The sequence below is a fragment of the Macaca fascicularis genome, chromosome 4 (genome assembly GCF_037993035.2).
Source record: "Macaca fascicularis isolate 582-1 chromosome 4, T2T-MFA8v1.1".
Taxonomy (NCBI): Eukaryota; Metazoa; Chordata; class Mammalia; order Primates; family Cercopithecidae; genus Macaca; species Macaca fascicularis.
The window spans coordinates 73,246,573-73,266,120 of record NC_088378.1 but is presented as its reverse complement, the minus strand read 5'-3'; the positions used below and the strand labels follow the sequence as shown (position 1 = coordinate 73,266,120).

The 19,548-nt window shown below is 32.8% G+C and overlaps 1 protein-coding gene across 6 annotated transcripts in view; it reads left to right on the top strand.

Moving 5' to 3' along the window:
- GRIK2 (glutamate ionotropic receptor kainate type subunit 2) overlaps positions 1-19,548 on the top strand; it is a 700,667-nt gene that overhangs the window by 645,404 nt on the left and 35,715 nt on the right. The gene's annotated exons all lie outside the window — the stretch shown is intronic.

The window sequence follows — 19,548 nt, the reverse complement described above, 5'->3', positions numbered from 1 at the left end:
TCAGATTGCTAAAATGACAGAAATAGAATCCAGAGAATGAATAGGAATGAAGATCACAAAGGTTCAAGAGAACCTTGAAACCCAATATAAAGAAGCAAAGTCAATAAAACATTACAGATGCTGACAGATAAAATAGCCAGTATAGAGAAAGAACATAACCAATCTGATAAAGCCGAAAAACACACTATAAGAATTTTATATTGCATTTGCAAGTATTAACAGCAAAATAGACCATGCTGAGGAAAGAATCTCAGAGTTTGAAGACTGTTCTTCTGAAATAGGAGAGTCAGAAAAGAATAATAAAAAAAATGAAAAGGGTCAAACAAAACCTCCAAGAAATATGGGATTAGATAAAGAGACTGAATCTACAACTCATTGGTGTCCCTAAAAGACGGGGAGAATAAAAGCAACTTGGAAAATATATTTCTAGATATGATCCATGAGAACTTCCCCAATCTAGCTCAAGAGGCCAACAATCAAATTCAGGAAATGCAGAGAACTCCCACAAAATATTTCACAAGAAGATTACACTCAAAACACATAATCATCAGATTCTCCAAGGTCAAAATGAAAAAAAAAATGTTAAAAGCAGCTAGAGAGAAAGAACAGGTCACCTACAAAAGGAAGCCCATTAGACTAGCAGTGGACACCTCAGCAGAAACCCTATGAGCCAGAAGAAATTGGGGCCTCATATTCAACATTCTTAAAGAAAAGAACTCCCAAACAGGAGTTCCATATCCAGCTAAACTAAGCTTCATAAGCAAAGGAAAAATAAGATCCTTTCCAGACAAGCAAATTCTGAGGGGATTTATTACCTCTAGGCCTGCATTACAAGAGCTCCTGAAGGAAGCACTAAATATGGAAAGGAAAGACAATTACCAGTCACTATAAAACACACTTGTATATTTAGACCACACAAACAAGTTGGCATAATAAACAGCTGAAAATATGATGGCAATAAAACAGCCACACAAACAAGGTGGCAGGAGATGGAGAGAGTAAAGGGCAAACTGTCAAACACTTTTAAAACCATCAGGTTTTGTGAAAGCTCACTCACTGCCATGAGAACAGCATGATGGAAACCGTCCTTATTAACCAAACACCTTCCCACCAGGTCCCTCCCTTGATATCTTGTGATTACATTTCCAGATGAGACTTGAGTGGGGACATAAAGCCAAACCATATCAATTGCATATGATATTCATAGGTGTAGTTTTTTTATGTTTGGTTGGTTTGGTTCGTTATCTGTCCTGCTTTGTGTTCTCTGTACTTTCTGGATATACAGTTTGATATCCGACATTAACTTGAGGACAATTTCCAGGCATTATTGCCTCATATATTTTTTCTGTTCCTTTCTCTCTTTCTTCTCCTTTTGCTATTCTTATTATGTATATATTATACATTTTACAGTTTTCCCACAGTTCTTAGATATTGTGTTCTGATTTTTTTTCAGTATATTTCTATATTTTTCAGTTTGAGAATTTTCCATTGTTGTATTCTCAAGCTAAGTGATTCTTTCCTCAGGTGTGTCCAGTCTACTACTAAAACCGTGAAAGTCTCATTATTCATTTCTTTACAATGCCTTTGATCTCTAGCATTTCTTTATTAGAATTTCTATCCCTCTGCTTACATTGTCAATCTGTTCTTGCTTGTTGTTTACTTTTTCCATGAAGGCCACAGAAAAATAACCATAGATTTTAAGAATTCTTGGGCTGATAGTTCCAAACTTACTGCCATGTCTGACTCTGGTTCTGATGATTGTTCAGTCTCTTCAAACTTGTTTTTTTGCCTTCTAGTATGCCTTATAACTTTCTGTTGGAAGGCAGACATGAGGTACTAGGTAAATGTAACTGTAGCAAATAGGCTATTAATAATGTAGTGGGAAGATATAAGGGGAGTGTAACTTTTTCCAGTCCTATTATTAGATCTCAGGCTTTTGGTGAGCTTCTGCTTCTGGTCTACAATCTTCACGAGTGCCTCACAGGCCCCTTCTCTGTTTCAGGTGAGGCAGAATGACTGGAAGGAACTGGAATTGTGTATTTCCCTTCTACTACATGGAAGAATAGAGAGAGCTTGAGTTGGGTATTTTCCTTCTCACCAAATAGGTTAGGCTCTGATATAACCCCAGCAATTTAGGCTCTGGTAAAAGAATTTCTCCTGAGGACTGGCCTTGTTGAAAAGGACAGTAAATGTACTGTGAAGTATTTAAAAACAGGTCCTACACCATTACTGGATTCCCCTAGAGTTTATCTTTTAGTTCCCCAATTTCTGGCACCCAGCAATTCCTCAATTATCAGTTTAGGGTTTTCCACCTCAATGGTACTTGTCCCCATTGAGGTTTCTGCTCATGGATATCTGCTTCAGTAATTTGTGGTTCTCTATATCCATCTATCTGGCTCTCTAATGTTGGGGGAAGCAGTTTGCCCTGTGATATCTCTTCTCTAAAAGATCTAAGAAGCATTATTGACTCTTCAGTTTGTTCACCTTTCTCACTTGGTAAGATGTAATAAAGACTTTTGAACTCCTTAAATGCTGCACTGGAAACAGTATTTTAAAAAATGGCAATGTTGCTAGGAAAGACCAATGAAATCTTAATGTTTAATGATTGTAGTAAGAATGCAGCTTGTTTTCTAAAAGTAAGCAATACAAAATATTCTATGAGATATTCTAATGGCATTTTATTTTGTTTAAAATAAAATTTTAAGTTATTTTTTTTCTGAGAAGGGGTTTGAAATCATAGCTTTATACTGTTTTCACTTGCCTATATAAACTTTTAAAAATAGATACAATTTGACTTGGCTTTATTTAAATAGATTTTTGTTACTAGCATTTGCTCTGGCAAGTCAGTTGATTATGCTAGCAGTTATCTTACTGTTATCAAGTCAAAATGATGCATAAGCTGAAATTTAAGGCTAGAGTCAGACAAACTGCCATCTCAAAACTTGTCTTTAACATCTGGTTTGATACCTCCTTGACGTGATATCTTTTAGATGGATGGTGTTACAGGAAACTCCGCATTACCAAAGGCAGCATTCCTGGACATCTGCAGCTTTTTTAGAATCAACAGAAATGCTCTTGTGAAGTAGCTGTGACATCTACCTCAGCAAATGCTGAAATTATGCTAACTGTAAAATACACTTCCTCTTCCTACTGCAAATGCTCTTTTGGGAAAAGTTACTATCACAATCACCCCAGACTAACATTCTTACTCAGATGCTGACATTTTATCCTGAGTTTTCAGACACCTCCCTGCCTTTCCAGAAAAGAGAGCAGTGATTTTTCACAGGCGGGCATTTACTCTTCAGCTTTCCTAACTGTGTGAGGTACAAGCATTCTCCGTGTCAACCTATGTATGGGATTTGTGTCAGTCTTTTCAGTTTATCACTTTTCAACCAGTTTAGGATTATAAGCTTTATTTTTACACATATACCAACCAAGGCAAAGGAGTATTGGGAATCACAGCAAAAGCATTGCTCTCTTCTAATAAATTATCTTTGACATATCTACTCTTAATCTTTTTTTTTTTTTTTTTTTTTTTTTTGAGACAGAATCTTGCTCTGTCCCCTAGGCTGAAGTGTAGTGGGGCAATCTCGGCTCACTGCAAGCTCCGCTTCCTGGGTTCATGCCATTCTCCTGACTCAGCCTCCTGAGTAGCTGGGACTACAGGCGCCCGCCACTGCGCCAGGCTAATTTTTTGTATTTTTAATAGAGACGGGGTTTCACCGTGGTCTCGATCTCCTGACCTTGTGATCCGACAGCCTCGGCCTCCCAAAGTGCTGGGATTACAGGCGTGAGCCACCGCACCCGGCCTACTCTTAATCTTTTAAAATCATCTTTATATATCCCTTTTTAAATTAATCATCTAATTACTTCTAGATCTCCTTCTATGAAATGTCTAATGGTTGTCTATTTCATATTTAGTGTATTATGCTCATGATTTCTTTGTGCATCAATGGAAATATCTAATTTATCATCGTATTACCCATACAGTTGTTAAAAACATTTCAGATAGATGCAAGATTTAAAAAAATATTGTTTTCTGCTTTATAAATAACGATGTTTAGTTAAGAAAAATCCTCTTTAAGTTAAAAAGACTATATTGTCTAGAAATAATGTACAGTGCTTACAGGAAATAAGTGACATTCCACAGAGGAAGTATCTCAGGGTCCTGTCTTTGATATGATTGCTAGGAAAACTCCTAGACCTTTCATTTTGAAATTGTTTTTAGGACACCCTTGCTTATGACACAAGAACTAATTGCTTTATTTATAGTGTTAAAGAAAAAAATAATCAGTGATACATGTTAAAACATTGTATGGCAGACTTTCTTCAGGAACTTTGCTGTAGCTTTAGGCATCACTGCAATGGGATATTGTAGTAGTGAAGAGATATTGGGATCAACTCAGAATATATCATGGGCAAGTGGAAATTTATAGCCATGGAGCAGACTGGGGCTCAGTGGGTGAAAAATTACTAAAAGGAAACATCAGGGTAAGGAGATTCTGACTAAACCATCCTAAGAAGATTCTGCTGAAGACAGGCCAAGGTGATCAGACATCGCTTGCGGGATGATGAAGAATGAGGAACCCAATGAGATATTTTAGGTCATTGGACATTAAGAATGGGAAATTCTTGCTAAACTGACTTAACAGGGTTCTTTGCTAAAACTGGATTTTATAAAGAAGATCATAGATGTGCCTAGGTGAAGGTTCAAAAGCCTTGGAAAAGTTTGATCAGAAAATATTTGTCAATAGCTATTCCTGCTTTTAGAACAATAACAAAAATAGTATATAACTTATGCATTATTTTACTTAAAATATTGTGACATTTTTTAAAAAGAAAAACTATCTTAATATTAGAATTGTTATTAATGAGGATATTCCGAAGAAACAGTATAACATCTGAAGGTAATTTCAAAAGAGGAACTTGAAACATTCAAGCAAATTTAAAATAAAATGACTATTTTGAAAATGGAAGAGCAATTTATATGTATATATTTGAGAATATTCATGTAAAAAGAAGTTGTTTTAAATTTTCATTCTATAGAAAACTATGTGCTTCCTAGACATGGTCACAAAACTCATATGAGAAGTAACGATAGTAAGAAACATTGTAATGAAAATAATAATACTTTTTATGAAAGATTTCACATTTTATGTTTGTTTTCTCAGGAAGGATAGAAAATCTGAATGATAAAGACAAATAATTAAAGTAAAAGTTCAAATTCTATTGTATTACAGTCTAAGATGTTGTTATTACCGGCATTGCTTCCCTAGTTATTAAGTGTCAGAGTAAATAAACCTTTGTTTTTATAAAATCCTTATAAGGAAATGAAATAAATGTGAGTACTGAATTTTTATTTCATGGAAAACTGAGGGTAAACTAGTTCCCTTATTTTTAGTTTATCTGATAATAGATGGTTAAAATAATACTCTTTACAAGATGAATAATTATGTACATATATTACAAATAAATTATCCATCTACATTATGTTGACTGAACTTTAGTTTTTAGTGCAGATAATTTTTATATTTAATACTGTTTTCACTAATGCTATTTAATAGCTTTCAGTTAGTAGTTTGTTAGTTAATATTTAAAGTGAAATATTAAAACCCATCAATAATAATAGAGGTGATGTCCTAGAGTTTTACTGTTTGTTCTTTCACAGGCTTATTAGTATTTTTTCAGGCTCCTATATTATATTCAATTTTCACTTTGCCCTGTATTTTCAGGTGATGTTTCTTTTATTTAACTAAATTTAAATTCATCCATATCTAATTCTCATACATTTTTAGTCACAGCTGAGCTCCCCTTCTTATGTATTAAGAAGGTTGAATTATAATTATAATTTCTTTAAAGTGTCCTTGAAACTTCACCCAATCTGGAATGAATTTTGAATTTTAAAAAGTTGGTTTTGTGAGCGGGAGTCAGTTTTGTTTTAAATAGTAGCATAGACCTTTCTTCACTTGTTTCAAACACAGCGTGGCCAGGATGCTAATACATTTGCAAACAAACAAACAAACAACAACAATAAAAAAACTATGGATATAAATATACCAACATTTTCTTGATTTTTCAAGGGTAGATTTACATATTAATATAAATAATTTATATTATTTTTAAACTTCACTGCCTCTATCAAGCATAGTTCTCTTGGTTCCTAAAATTCATTCTTTTTCTTTTCTTTTTAAATGAGTCTGTCTATATAACCCCCCCCACACAAATATATATTTATATATAAAAATTTAACAAATAACTTATGTATATATAACTGGGTAATATTTCAAAACAGAGTCCATAAATCATGAAAAAAACTCCATACACAATTGTTAATGAATTAAAACCATGACTAATTTCTAAGTGAAGTAGTTATTTCTTATTCTAAAATTTGATAAAATTGGCTAATTAAATATAAACATATACACACAGGTACACACATACATTTTCTGTGACTACACTTTGAGAGCCTGGTTTACTAGTTAGTTTTGCATACTATTGTACCTTACATTTTGGTAATCCAAATGTGAGTAAGCCATGATTGTGCCACTGCATTCCAGCCTGTGTGACAGAGTGAAAGCATGTCTCTAAAAACAAACAAACAAACAAACAAACAAACTTATCTTAATGCAAAAGAAATCAGATCAATTTTCATGATTGATTTGAATGTTTCCTTCAGCTATTCTGTAATAACTTTATGCATAGTTCACACTGTCAGAATTAAGAAAGATGCATTATTGATTTTTTTCTGAAGATACACCTTCAATATTATATTTTTTATAATCTAGTGTTGCATTGCCATTGTATCTTCATCACTTGATCTGATCACTTCATTCATTTCTTCAAATATTTATGGAGCAAATGGGTAGATAACTAGCTATGCCTGCTACAGCTTTGTCATCAGTCATTATTTTCTTTTTTAATCTTTAGCATAATAGAGAGCCATGTTTTCTGTCTTAAGAGTAACATAGAGCTTTATAAGTGAGTTAATGAAGGAAGAGTTGATATGATCAAGATTGAGATTTAGGAAAACCATGCTGGCTCAGTGTAGTGAACAGATTGAAAGGGACAGTGGTGGAGATGAGAGTAGTTGTTAAAGTGTTGCAAGAATGCAGGAGTGGTTAAGAGAATGGCATGCTGGAGAGTGGCCAAGTAACCTGTGTCCAAAAAAATTAATTTAAATTTAAAATGTATGGTGATCATTGGTGTATTTTCTCAGATCTATTTCACTAAGGAATCTAGTGGACTAATTAGAAAATAAGAAAATGAAATCATGAAGAAAATTCTTTGATTAATTCTGTTGTGAAAGGAAAGAAAGTATGATAACTACTGTGGAAAGTATGCTAACTAGAGGAAAGAAAATAAGACCTAAAAGGCTTGAACATGTTTAAATGTTGTCGGTAAAAAGGGAGTGGTAAAAAAAGAAATAAATAATTGTATAAGATTCCTGTAAATAATGTAAGAATGTGATGGAATTTAAAGCAGAAAATGAAGGATTCGCTGTGGCTTGCAGGGTAACAAACAGAAGAAGAGGAGAGATTGTGACAGACGGTCTTTGATATAAGAAGGTTTTGGATTGATTTTTGAGTGTGTTTCCATAAATGGTTTTATTTTTCTCTGTAAAGTAAAACCCAAGTCAACTACTAAAATTGAGTTGAGTCCACAGAAAGTTTTGAGTGTCAGGAAAGGAGCAATTTGAAATTGACGTTGTAAATAATAAGTTGAAAGAGATACTAAGCTTTCTGGGCAGGGTTGAATACGTACTTCAGTTTCACTCTTATTAGTACCACTTTTTCCAGCAATGCTTTGCTGCTTCAGATTCAGAAGACATTGATAGTTGACTCTAGGACTGGGTTGGGTTAAACAGTTCAAAGGAAAGAAAGAGTTTAGTGAGTTTAAGATATTGGCAAAAGTAATATTCAGATTATACATCATGGAAAAATCATCTGAACATGGTATAATATAAAAAAGTAGAAACATCTAATGAATAGTAAGACCGTAGGTCTTTAGTGGGCATGAGGCTCCAGTGGAATTGGAAAAGTTACCAGTAAAGAAACTGAATAAACAAAGTGGGGAGAAAAAAGAGTCTAAAATCATAGAGCAGGAAAGTTGAGTAGTTCGTTTTGAAAGTAAAATAAATCCCGGTGTTGAAAATAGCATTATGTGACCACGATTGGCTGAAGCACTAAGAAAAGTGTTGGTAATGATTTTGAATGACTGACAAGTCACTCTGAGTCCTGTGTGAAGGGCACTCTATGTGAACGACTCTGAGTGACTTACCAGTTTCAAGCTGGTGAAGGAGAAACAGCGGTATGCTGGAAATGACTTGTACTGACTTTCAGGAAATAAATTTACAGAAATTTTATGATTTGACTGACATAATACCTGCAGCTTGAAATCATTAATAGTAAATATAAAATCAGCAAGTACCACAAGTAAAAATAAAGCAAATAAAAATCAACAAACACTACAAATCAGGGCAAGTCTTCCTTTTCCAGAGAGACAACTGTTAAATATTTACTAGTTCATCACTGAGGAGAAGCAGACATCTGTATCCAGGAAATGAATAGAAGACTGTAGTAAAATAAATCAGGTAGTAATATTGAACGGTACGAACCTTAAAAGAACAAGGTTTTGTACCTTTTCTTGCTTTCAAGAGGAGTGTGGAATGTGTGATTTAGAAGTAGGAAAGAAAAAAGAAGGACACATTTCCCATTCTTGATATATGTGGAGTGTGAAATAGATTTTTCATTAATATATTAAAGCTGTACTTAAAATTAAATAGAATTTAAAATTGTTTATGTAGAGCAATAATGTGGCTATCTTTCTGTTTTGCTTTAAAGCTAGGTCAGGTATGTATATGTGTGTGTGTGTGTGTATATATATATATATATTTTTTTTTTCTTATTGAATGAAGCCATGAACAGAATATGAGAAAAAGAAGTACATGTCTAGTTATTCTTAAACTGATTTGATCATTACAAATTATATGACCATATTAAATTATCACATGTGCCATGATCTATACATATATATGTTATTTATAAATACAAATACAACAAAAAACAAAAATAAATAAATATTAATGGATATATAGACCATCTCCACTGAAAAATATCTTGGAATTTATATAGCCTAATCCATTTATTCCACAATTGAACAAATTGACTTCTAGAGAGATAAACTTACCACAAATCATTTAGCTTGGTAATGTTACAGCTGAAAGTAATATGCCTGTGTTCTAAAGTCCAGCATGATAGGAATAATTTCATTGTATGCATCTAGTCATTCATTTATTCATTTCTAAAATTTATTTAATAAGTATCTATTGATATCTATGATATACTAGATACTGTTCCAGGTACAAGAGCTATAAGGATAGAAAAAAATCCTTGCATTAATGGAGTTTTTCTTCTAGCAGGTAGAGATAGAAACTGAACAGATAAATAAATGTAAAGAGGAAAAACAAAATATACTACCTAGTCATTAAGAAGTATGAATACAAATACAATAGGAGGATAAGGTATATATATGGTGAGTCCAGGGTTTTAATTTTAAATAGGGTAAATATTAGAAATTATCTTTAAAAAGTAATGTATCAGCAAACATCAGGAGGAAGTGGAGAAGTGAGACACATGGATATGCAGGGAAAGTGCATTCCAGCTAGAGAAAACAGCATAGTCAAAGCCCCTCTGCTAAATTGTACCCCTAATTAAAATGTGCTGCAAATTAATGATTAATATAGTCATTAATTACTTTATACATATTCATATTGTGATATGTTTTAATTCTCAGTGTACTTGTAATGCATTATAAGACTTTAAGCTTTTCCAGGACAGGGGTCATGTTTTGTTTTTGGTAAATCTACGTACGCACAGTGCCTGGCATGGTCATATATACCAAGCTGGTGGTCAATATATATTAAAATGAAAGATCAAATGAATGAATGAATATTCTAGTGAATTATGAAATAGAACAAGTTGAGTTTTAAAAGAAAACTTTTGTGCCTCTAAGTCTCCTCACCTGAAAAGGCTTGGCTTTAAGGGTCATGTTGGTTAAAGCTCCTACCTCAGCAAAAGCTCAGGGTGCTTTTTCTATTCTTGCTTACTAGGGTGATTAAATACCAATAGAGGGGAAAATAAGTTTCCATATCCTTAAAAAATTATGAATTATTTTAATGGTAAAGACATATACATACACACTTACATATATATATGAAGACAGTAGGCATATGCCAAAGTCATCGTGTGTACAAGTACTGTGCTTCTCTTTTGATTGATTATGTAAAACAAGCAACGAGAATAAATTCTGATTATCTTTACAGAGCTTTATGGCCTGTCAAAATAGCTTTAGATGAATTTTCTCATTTATTTATCACAATACTTCCTCAATATTGTTAAAGAAGCTTTTTATTACATTAGGTAGGGAAAATAAATTATGGCTTATCCAAGGTCCTTCATTGACCCAGTGTAGTAAAGTTTCTTAATTTCATTTCAGTTTGGCCACATGACAGTAAAATATATTCTTGATGGCTATTATTTATAAGAAAATAAAACATTTGATCAGGAAAGTTGAAGACATCTCATTTAAAAGATAATATGCAATGAATCTTCATTATGAGAGACTTGGAATGGTACACAATGAACTATCCACTGCTGTTTCAACTACCTAAAAAGGATAACTGTCTTTAACTGCACCAAATGATACTAAACTTGCTGCCTATCATATTATGCTTAGTCACTTTGATCTCTTTTATTCCTCTATTAACTCACAGTAACATTGAGAAGAGCAATTCTCTCTGTTTCATTGTCCTTCCCTTCAAATATCCTGTTTTAAGAGATTAAAGATGCCTTGAGATAACACTGCCAGAATTATCCCAAGGACTGACAGGTTTACTAACAACTGAATGCTTTTCAGATCACTGCACTGGACTCAGATCCACCTTTGATATGAACCACATATGGCTTCAGTCTTGCTTCCCTGAATTAACTCTAATTTCCTAGTGACCAAGGTCAGATGAGTCCAGATAGGGCTCAGCTGTTCTTACCTAGCACATATGTTCCAGTATTGTTGGTAATTTATTTCTGTAATAAAAAATTAAAATGGAAATCTCAGCCAGAATCTCTTTTACCAAGGGAGACCTTGCTATGGCATTAGGGCTTATTACATGTAACTTTTTCATAACAAAATAAGTATTATTATTATAGCCAAATATTTAAGTTAGTATTATAAACAAAATTGGTCATGTGAAATTTATTCAAAAAGAATAATTTGAGTAAGTACCAAGTACCACAAAATCTACATTGTTAATTTTAAAAAGTCAGAAATCACTCTATTTGCTTTTATCAATTTTGCTGTATTAATCTATATAACAATGTTAAACTAATTCTGGCATATTTATTGTTTAGGAGATAAAACTTGTATTTATAAATGTCTATTAATTCAAAAGAAATCGAATTTGTTAACAAGAAAGTCTTTTTCAGATTACTTCAAGATATTTTGGGTGTTGTACCACCTGATTAACTTTTTAACGTATCTGAGCTGAAGTCAACATTTCTATTATGTATAATAAAACATATTACAAAACAGTATTCAATTTTCTTTGGTTGATGTGTTGTTGTTATGATATTTAAAACAAAATTAATGTTAAAGGTTTTACATTTCATTCATGGAGAAAACTTTCCTGTAGAAGATACTTAAAAAGTTAATTCTAAATCCTTGCTTCAAAATGTTACACAAATACTGATAATGCTATTTTCTTATCACTTTTAGACAGTCAGGTTTATAAAAGCAAGTTCAATGAGCATAAGATGGTTTCTAAATTTTAATTTATTTTTGACAGCAAACAAAATGAACGAAGGAGAAGAATTCATTTGTGTACCTACTATAATTTAGGCCAAAGATATCTTTAAAAAGAAGATGCCTTAGTATTTGTCAAATATGTTGCTCCCAGTAAAAGAAAAGATCTATGCAAGTGTTTCAAGAGTAAACCTTACCTTATTAGCTTTTCATAATATTTTGGGAGAAATTCAAAACAAAATTGCAGAGCACTATTCTTACATTGATATTTTACCAGTTCACTAAATCATTCAGAAAAGAAATTTACCCTAAAATTTGTTAGTCTTTTGAGACTTGCAAAGAGCCAAATAATTTCCAGGTTGCAAACTTTATTTGGTGTTCTAGCAGAAGCTAAACTAAAATGTCTATAAGTTTTAAATTGTTAGATGTATGTTTAAAATATTTTAAATATTTACATTGTATGCTCTTTTTAATGCACAAAATTATTTGGCAATTGTGAATTTTAAAAAAGGTTGTATTTCTTATTCCTTTAAATTTCATTTTTGACAAAAATATCTTATTTTGTTGATGTTTCACAGTCCATAAAAATTGCTATCATAAGCAGACAGTGTCTTATGAACTGATTTTATTGGTTTGTGCTGATGTCGCAAAAAAAAAAAAAAATCAGCTTACAAATTTCGGCATTTTTATAAAACAAACATTGCTAAACATTGACACTCCAAGTCCATCTAATGTAACATAGAAAAATAAGTTTATTTAATGTGGGGCAGAATTAAGGAAAGGAGGAATAAAATAGAAATGCATTCTAGTATTTTCAGTGGCAGATAAGTTGAGTGGCAAAATAAGAGTTAAGTTACAAAAACTTAAAAACGCATTTTTCTTATAGTGCCCTTTTTTTACATATACATTTCATACAATATCTCTGAGACATTATTTAACTGATTTTCTTGGCTTTATCTGGCTAATTACTCTGTATAATATAGCTATAAGGATAATACTTAAGAAACCTTTTTTTTTTTAAATTTTTGTCAAATAAGTTATAGTGTTTTTAGGTTTTATGTAATTAAAATTCTTTTGTAAAATCACGATGCCATAAATTTTATCTATTTTCACTTTCTTTTAAAGCAAGGAGCTTTAGTTCTCTCAACTGTGAAGGAAATAAAAATATTTTAGCTGTTTCTTATCTTTTACTTGGCTACGCTCAAGTTGAGCTCTTTATTATCCTGTAATTTGTTGTTACCTCAATTCTTTGCTAATGGAAAATTATTTTATGATGTACTTAGCTTACTACCTGTCTTTTACATTATATATTTCTCTTAGGTACTACATTCTTTTGGAAAGTATTTCCTAATAAATTTGGCAGCAGCCATGGACAGGGCAAGGATGTGCTTAATTCCTGAGTCTTTCCTGGTATTCTGTCTCAGTCTTCACTTTCTCTCATCACAGCGGCCAGAGGACCTTCAAAGACTGGACATTATGGCTGATCAGCTTAGTCCCTATGTTTGATTCTAATCAGATCCCTTGGCAATGATCAGTATCTACTTCATTGAAAGACACTAACCATTGTCACAGGAGATGGAGCAAAATGTATTTACAGATAGTTCCTCCAACAGGCCCGTTGTTTTCCACCTATAATATTTAGTTTATACTGCAACTTTATTTCCTTTCTTCTATGTCAGTTTGCATACAACTTTCATATTCAACATAGAAATATTTGATTATTTATTTCATTTTTACCTCCTCACTGATCTTAAGTGCATTTTTATTCCTTTTCTTTAACTTGTACAGCTCCCATTTATTGATTTTTACCTTTCAAGTTCCTATAATCTATTTAACTTTGAGAATGTTCAACAACTTTCTGCTTTATTAAAAATAAATCTAGCTGAGCCTTCTTATTTTCTCCTTATACAATATATTTTACAGCGGAAGGATGACCCCATTGGTGTTTAATATAAATATTTTCAAACCACAAGTCAAGCCAATGGCAGTGTTTTAAATCCTCGTTTATTCCACTCAGACCCACCTTATTAGGAACATTACTTTCTTTTTTTCAGCTTCACTGAGGTACAGTTGACCTCAATAAAATAATAAAAATTGTATATATCTACAGTTTTGGAGAGTCTTTCCTAATAAATTTGACAGCAGCTACGCACATAGTCAGGCTGAGTCTCAATTCCTGAGTCTTTCCTGGTGTCTTATCTATATCTACATACATATATATATATATAATTATCATAATCAGTTTAATTAACATAGCCATTATCCTATATTTTTGTGTATGTGGTGAGAATATTTAAGATCTATTCTCTTGGCAACTTCCAAGTATAATTTTACAGAATAGTTAACTGTAGTCACCATGCTAAATGACATAAGCTAGGCACAGAAAGACAAATGCTACGTGATCTCACTTATACATGGAATATAAAAAAAGTTGAACTCGTAGAAGCAGGGAGCAGAATAGTAGTTACCAGGCATTTGAGGGGAGGAAATGGGGAGATGTTAGTCAAAGGAACTTTGCGTTATTGATTGTTCTTTCTTTGTCTGACATTTTAAACCGCTCCTTTCTTTTGAAACATCCCCCTATTGGCATTTAAACATGCTCAAATCTCTTCAATCTTTTAAAATCTTACTTAAACCAAAATATTCTTCTGTCTACTCTCCTGGATCTGCTCATCTTCAGAGTTGTACTTTTTATTTATTTTTTTTCTTTTTGGCACTTACTGCTACCAGTTTACTTTCCTCAAATCCTTTCTTAATCCACTTTGCTGTGACTTCTAAGAGCTTCACTCCCCTCAATTAGCCCTTGCTAAAATAACCAAGAAACTCTCTGTTGCCATATCCAAAGGAAATTATTCAGTTTTCATCATTTGTGGTTTTTTAGTAAAATCACTACAAGGGACCACTTCCTCACTCAACTTTCTCTTGCCTTAATGCATGCAGTACTTAGATTTTCTTCCTTCTCTATTTACTCTTTCTACGTTTCCTTAGCAGATTCAGCCTCCTATGCCAGTTGGTGAAATTCAAAATTCCGCAAGCCTTCATGCTAGTACTCATCTCATCTTCCTCTCCTGTCTTTTTCCACATGTATCCACTACTTGGTCAATTGTATCTAATATGACATCAAAAAATCTACATGTTTAGCTTTGATGTCCCCTCTGAACTCCAGACTTAGATATATATCTTCATATTACAGATCCATTTGAATGTTCCTCATGTGTCCCCAACTCACTAGGTATACTCTTTCTCCCCTAAAATTTGATCTTCTTTCAGTTTTTTCCCTCTGTCAGTAATGCTGAAGTTTAAACCAGAAACCAAGGACTTTTTCAACCTAAACCTCTTCTTTATTTTTTATATTTTAATAATTACCAAGTATTATGAATCACGCGCACACACACACACACACACACACACACACACACACACATATACATACCCCTTGAGTTTCTGGATATCTTTCCTTCTCCAACGCCATCTCCAGAGTCCAAGTACTGTTTCCTTAGACTGATGCTATGTGCTTGTAAATGGTCTTTCTACACTGTAGTCTTAGTGATCCCTTCAAAATGCAAATCTGATTTCATCATCCATATCCAATCTGCTTCATAATTGCCTTCACTTCTCACTGCTCCTATGGTTAAGGCATATTTTGTTCTTGCGTGTTAACTATTTATGAAACCTGGACCCTGGTCAGTGTCTAAAATTGTGCCTATTGCATAAAAGTAATTCAATACACATATTTTATTTTACTTATTATTTTTATTTTATTTTTAAATTTTTTAATAATTTCAACTTTTATTTTAGATTCAGGAGATACATGTGCAGGTTTGTTACATGGATACATTATGTGATGCTGAGGTTTGAGGTACTGTTGACCACGTCACCTAGGTAGTGAACATAGTCCCCAGTGCGTTTTCAACCCTTGCCCCCCTCATCTTCTGCCCTTGGGATAGTGTCTATTGTTTCTATCTTTATGTCCATTAGTACTCAATATTTAGCTCCCATTTATGTCTGAGAATGTGCAATATTTGGTTTTCTGTTTCAGTGTTAATTCACTTAGGATAATACCCTCCATCCAGCTGCATCCATGTTGCTGTAAAATACACGATTTTGTTCTTTTTTATGACTGTGTAGTATTGTATGGTGATACACGTATTTTAAATAAGAGTAACTTGGCTCTGTGAAAGTAAAAATTGCACTGGGAAAAGCTAAACCAACAAAGAAGACTTTTCTATTCCAAAAAGGAAGAGAGAGATCAGAACTCAATCTCTAAACTGGGCTGAAACTCTGGAGAGTTTTAAAGGATGGGTTGGGAGTTTTTAAGAGTGAAGGAGTTTTTAACAACATTTGGGTAGGTATGGGGGATTGTGACCATATGTGTTTGCTAATTGGGTTTGTCCAAAGGATATATAAACTTTCTCATATCTTTGTCAGATACGAGATATGAACTACAGAAAGTAGTTCTACAACTTGGAACAAGGGACCCTCTGTCTGAAGTTATGTTTCTACCTTTCCACAGAGACTAGAAGATAAAGATGCCTCCTTTTTTTTTTTTTTTTTTTTTTTTTTTTAATTATACTTTAAGTTCTAGGGTACATGTGAACAACATGCCGGTTTGTTACATATGTATACACGTTACAGGAGATGCCTCCCTTTCTTGATGATTACCTTTCAAAGGGTTGGCTCCAGGCCCTTTAGAAAGACAGTCTGGTGTTGAAAAACTGCCAAGAGCCTTTAAAAAAGATTTACATGTAAAAGGGACAAACAAAGAATTTACAATTACCAGAAATCTGAAGTAAATTATCTATGAGAAGGAAGGGAAAATACCCTGATGCTTAGGCTATCTGAATCACATAAAGGACTGAGTGAGCTTAAGACGGGGCCTGGAGGTCGGAAGGAGCCTGTCCCAAGTTTAAAAAGCTGAGGGAAGGCTTCAGGTCACCTTCATTACTCCTTATTTATTTTGCTATCATTTTCTAGGACTCTGTTCCTTAACTCATAGTGCCCCAGCCGAAGAATACTTTCTTCAGTTATCCCTCCTATCAAGTTCATATCCAAGATAGCATTTCTTGAGTGCTTTCTCTCATATTAGAGAGTTCTTGATGTTCTAAATGCATGAGAATGCATTTTGAGTTTTTATTTTGTTGCATTTGTAAAATATTTCTTACTACTTTGAGGATCATTTATGCCATTCTGTTTGCTTTAGTCTTTATATTTTCAGTTGGAGGCTGTACTCAAATATCTGGTTATGCTTGGCTGTTTGATCATATTTAATAGATTTTAAAAGGCTCACTGCAAACTCTAGGTGCTTACTCAAAGCTGAAAAAACTGAGTTTCACTGTGGAGTATGTAGTGGGTAATTTAGTTAGAAAATCCATGAAATGTATATTTAGATAGAGTTGGTGTAGTGCACTGATTAAGATTATGCACCTTGTAGGTAATCTTCTCATGTTTGAGTCATGGTTTTGCCAGTAGGTAGCCATGTAATTTTAGGCAAATCATTAACATCATTGTGTTTTGGTTTTCTTGTTTATAAAAGGGGTATGAAAATACCTACATATTTTTATAAAAATTAAAAATTTTAATATTTGCAAATAATTTAGAATAATATCTGACACATACTAAAATTTATACATGTGACTCTTTATTATTACTATTAATACTATCTATTTTGCTTGAAAAAAATTTCTGTTCTTTCTGGAGGAAGTATACGAATGAAGACAGGCACAAGGCTGACTGGTCTGCACATTGGTTATGGATTTCAACTTATTTCTTCTGGTTTTAATATGGTCTTCCCTGGCTCAACTGTCCAGCATGCTCTTGCTTCCTCCCAGAGCATAAAACCTCTATTCCCTGCTTGGGTGGGATGGGGGAGTCATCATTCTATTCAGAGACAGGCTGTAACAATCTGTTTTTTAAAGCATCCCTTCAATAAATTCTACTGTTTTTAAACCCATATTTATTTTGGCTTTGAAAGGGATGTAGAACTGACTATTTCTGGACATTTGTGGAGTGAGGGTGTATTCTAAAGTTACCTATTTCCTGGTAGGTGACCAGCAGATAATCATATTTCTTAAATTGGGCTTTCATATTTATTATGAGAATTAAAACACTTTGGGTGATTTTTCTATCTAAATATATTTTGCCATCTAAGTAGAAATACTTAGAGAAATGAAAAATCAGTGCTGGAAAGTATTTCAAGAATTTTAAGTGGGTATATGTTTTGTAAACTTATTACACCAATTAACTTAGTACTGTAGACCAGATATTTCAAATGTGAAATAATATGATAATTCATAGTAATTTAAAATTAAACTATCTATATTTGTAAAGGATACAGTAGCAACATTTCTTAAAGTTGCTTGGTTTTCAGTTGTGATTAAAAAAAAAAAAGTTTGATGTGTTTACCACATGGATTACAGCAAAATATTCACAATGAATGAATTAATGCACTATTATAAAATATAATTATCTTGGCCAGGCATGGTAGCTCACACCTGTAATCCCAGCACTTTGGGATAATGAGACAGGCATGTTCAGTGTTTCACTGCAGAGCAAAGGTTTGGATTTCTACCCAGTCTCAGCCCTGATTCTGTCCTTGTCTTTATAGAGCACTCATTGTACCTTTTTCTTTTACCTAATAAATCATAAGGTACTTATTTCCATTTTATCATTGAAACAGTGCCAGGATTTTTCTCTGTAATATTGCGGGCCTGCCTTGTAGTGGAAATAGTGGTAATATCACATTTATTTCTTTGTACATGTAGAAATAAAAGCATACTTAAACTGTAAAAAAAAAGTCCATATCTTTTTGCTTGAAAAGAGTTTTAACTTTTTATGATCATGCAAGCAGTATGATGAATATCCTTCCTGTGTTTATAACTTCAGGATTATTTTTGATATTTGTATGATAATTAAATGACGATAAGGGTTTCACATATGAACTTTCAAGGAGCAGATGCTAACGTTTTTCCTGTTTATGTTCTACCAGGACCTTCTGAACAAAACCTATTTTCTTCTTTTAGTAATGAAATTCAAGTAAAGCCCTACTCATAATTTTCAGTTGGATATAAGCACTATTCAATTGTATTGGTCCGGGAATCTTTAGTTATTTAGTAGGCCTGAAGAATAGATTTCTGAAGTCCAGCTTAAAGAAGTTCTGAGGTGATCAAATTTTTTCTCAGTGAAAATGTAGACATCTTTATTTGTAACATCCTTATTGGTAACACATTCTGCTCCTCTCTTCAACCTATATTTTTTTGTGTGTATCCCTGGGGGTTAATGTAGCATCTGTGTTATGTTAACCTAAATTGGGGGAAAACAAACAAACTCTTGTAGTCTTACAGTTTCAATCTGAGTACAGTGTTTCTCTCTTCTATATTTGTTGTTAAAGAGATGTTGACAAATATGAAATACTCAGGTAAGAGACAAGAACAAAGAACTTCCTTATAAATCATTTATTTTCTATTATATGTATAACTTTCTATGATTTACTGAGATGCATTTTTAAACATTAAGATTTTAAAAAATATATTTGTTAAATAAATCTATACTATACCTAGAAATATGATGAGAAATTGCTATGAGAAACTCGTTATACAGATTCAGATTTTTTCGGTATATATATTTCCCTTAAAAATTATATTGTTTAAGACGGTACAAGTAAAATAAATGTAGTCCATTGTGTCTAAACATTAAGGGACCACATGGAAACTAAGGAATATCTTTCTTATGACCAACTTATATTTATTTTCTTCA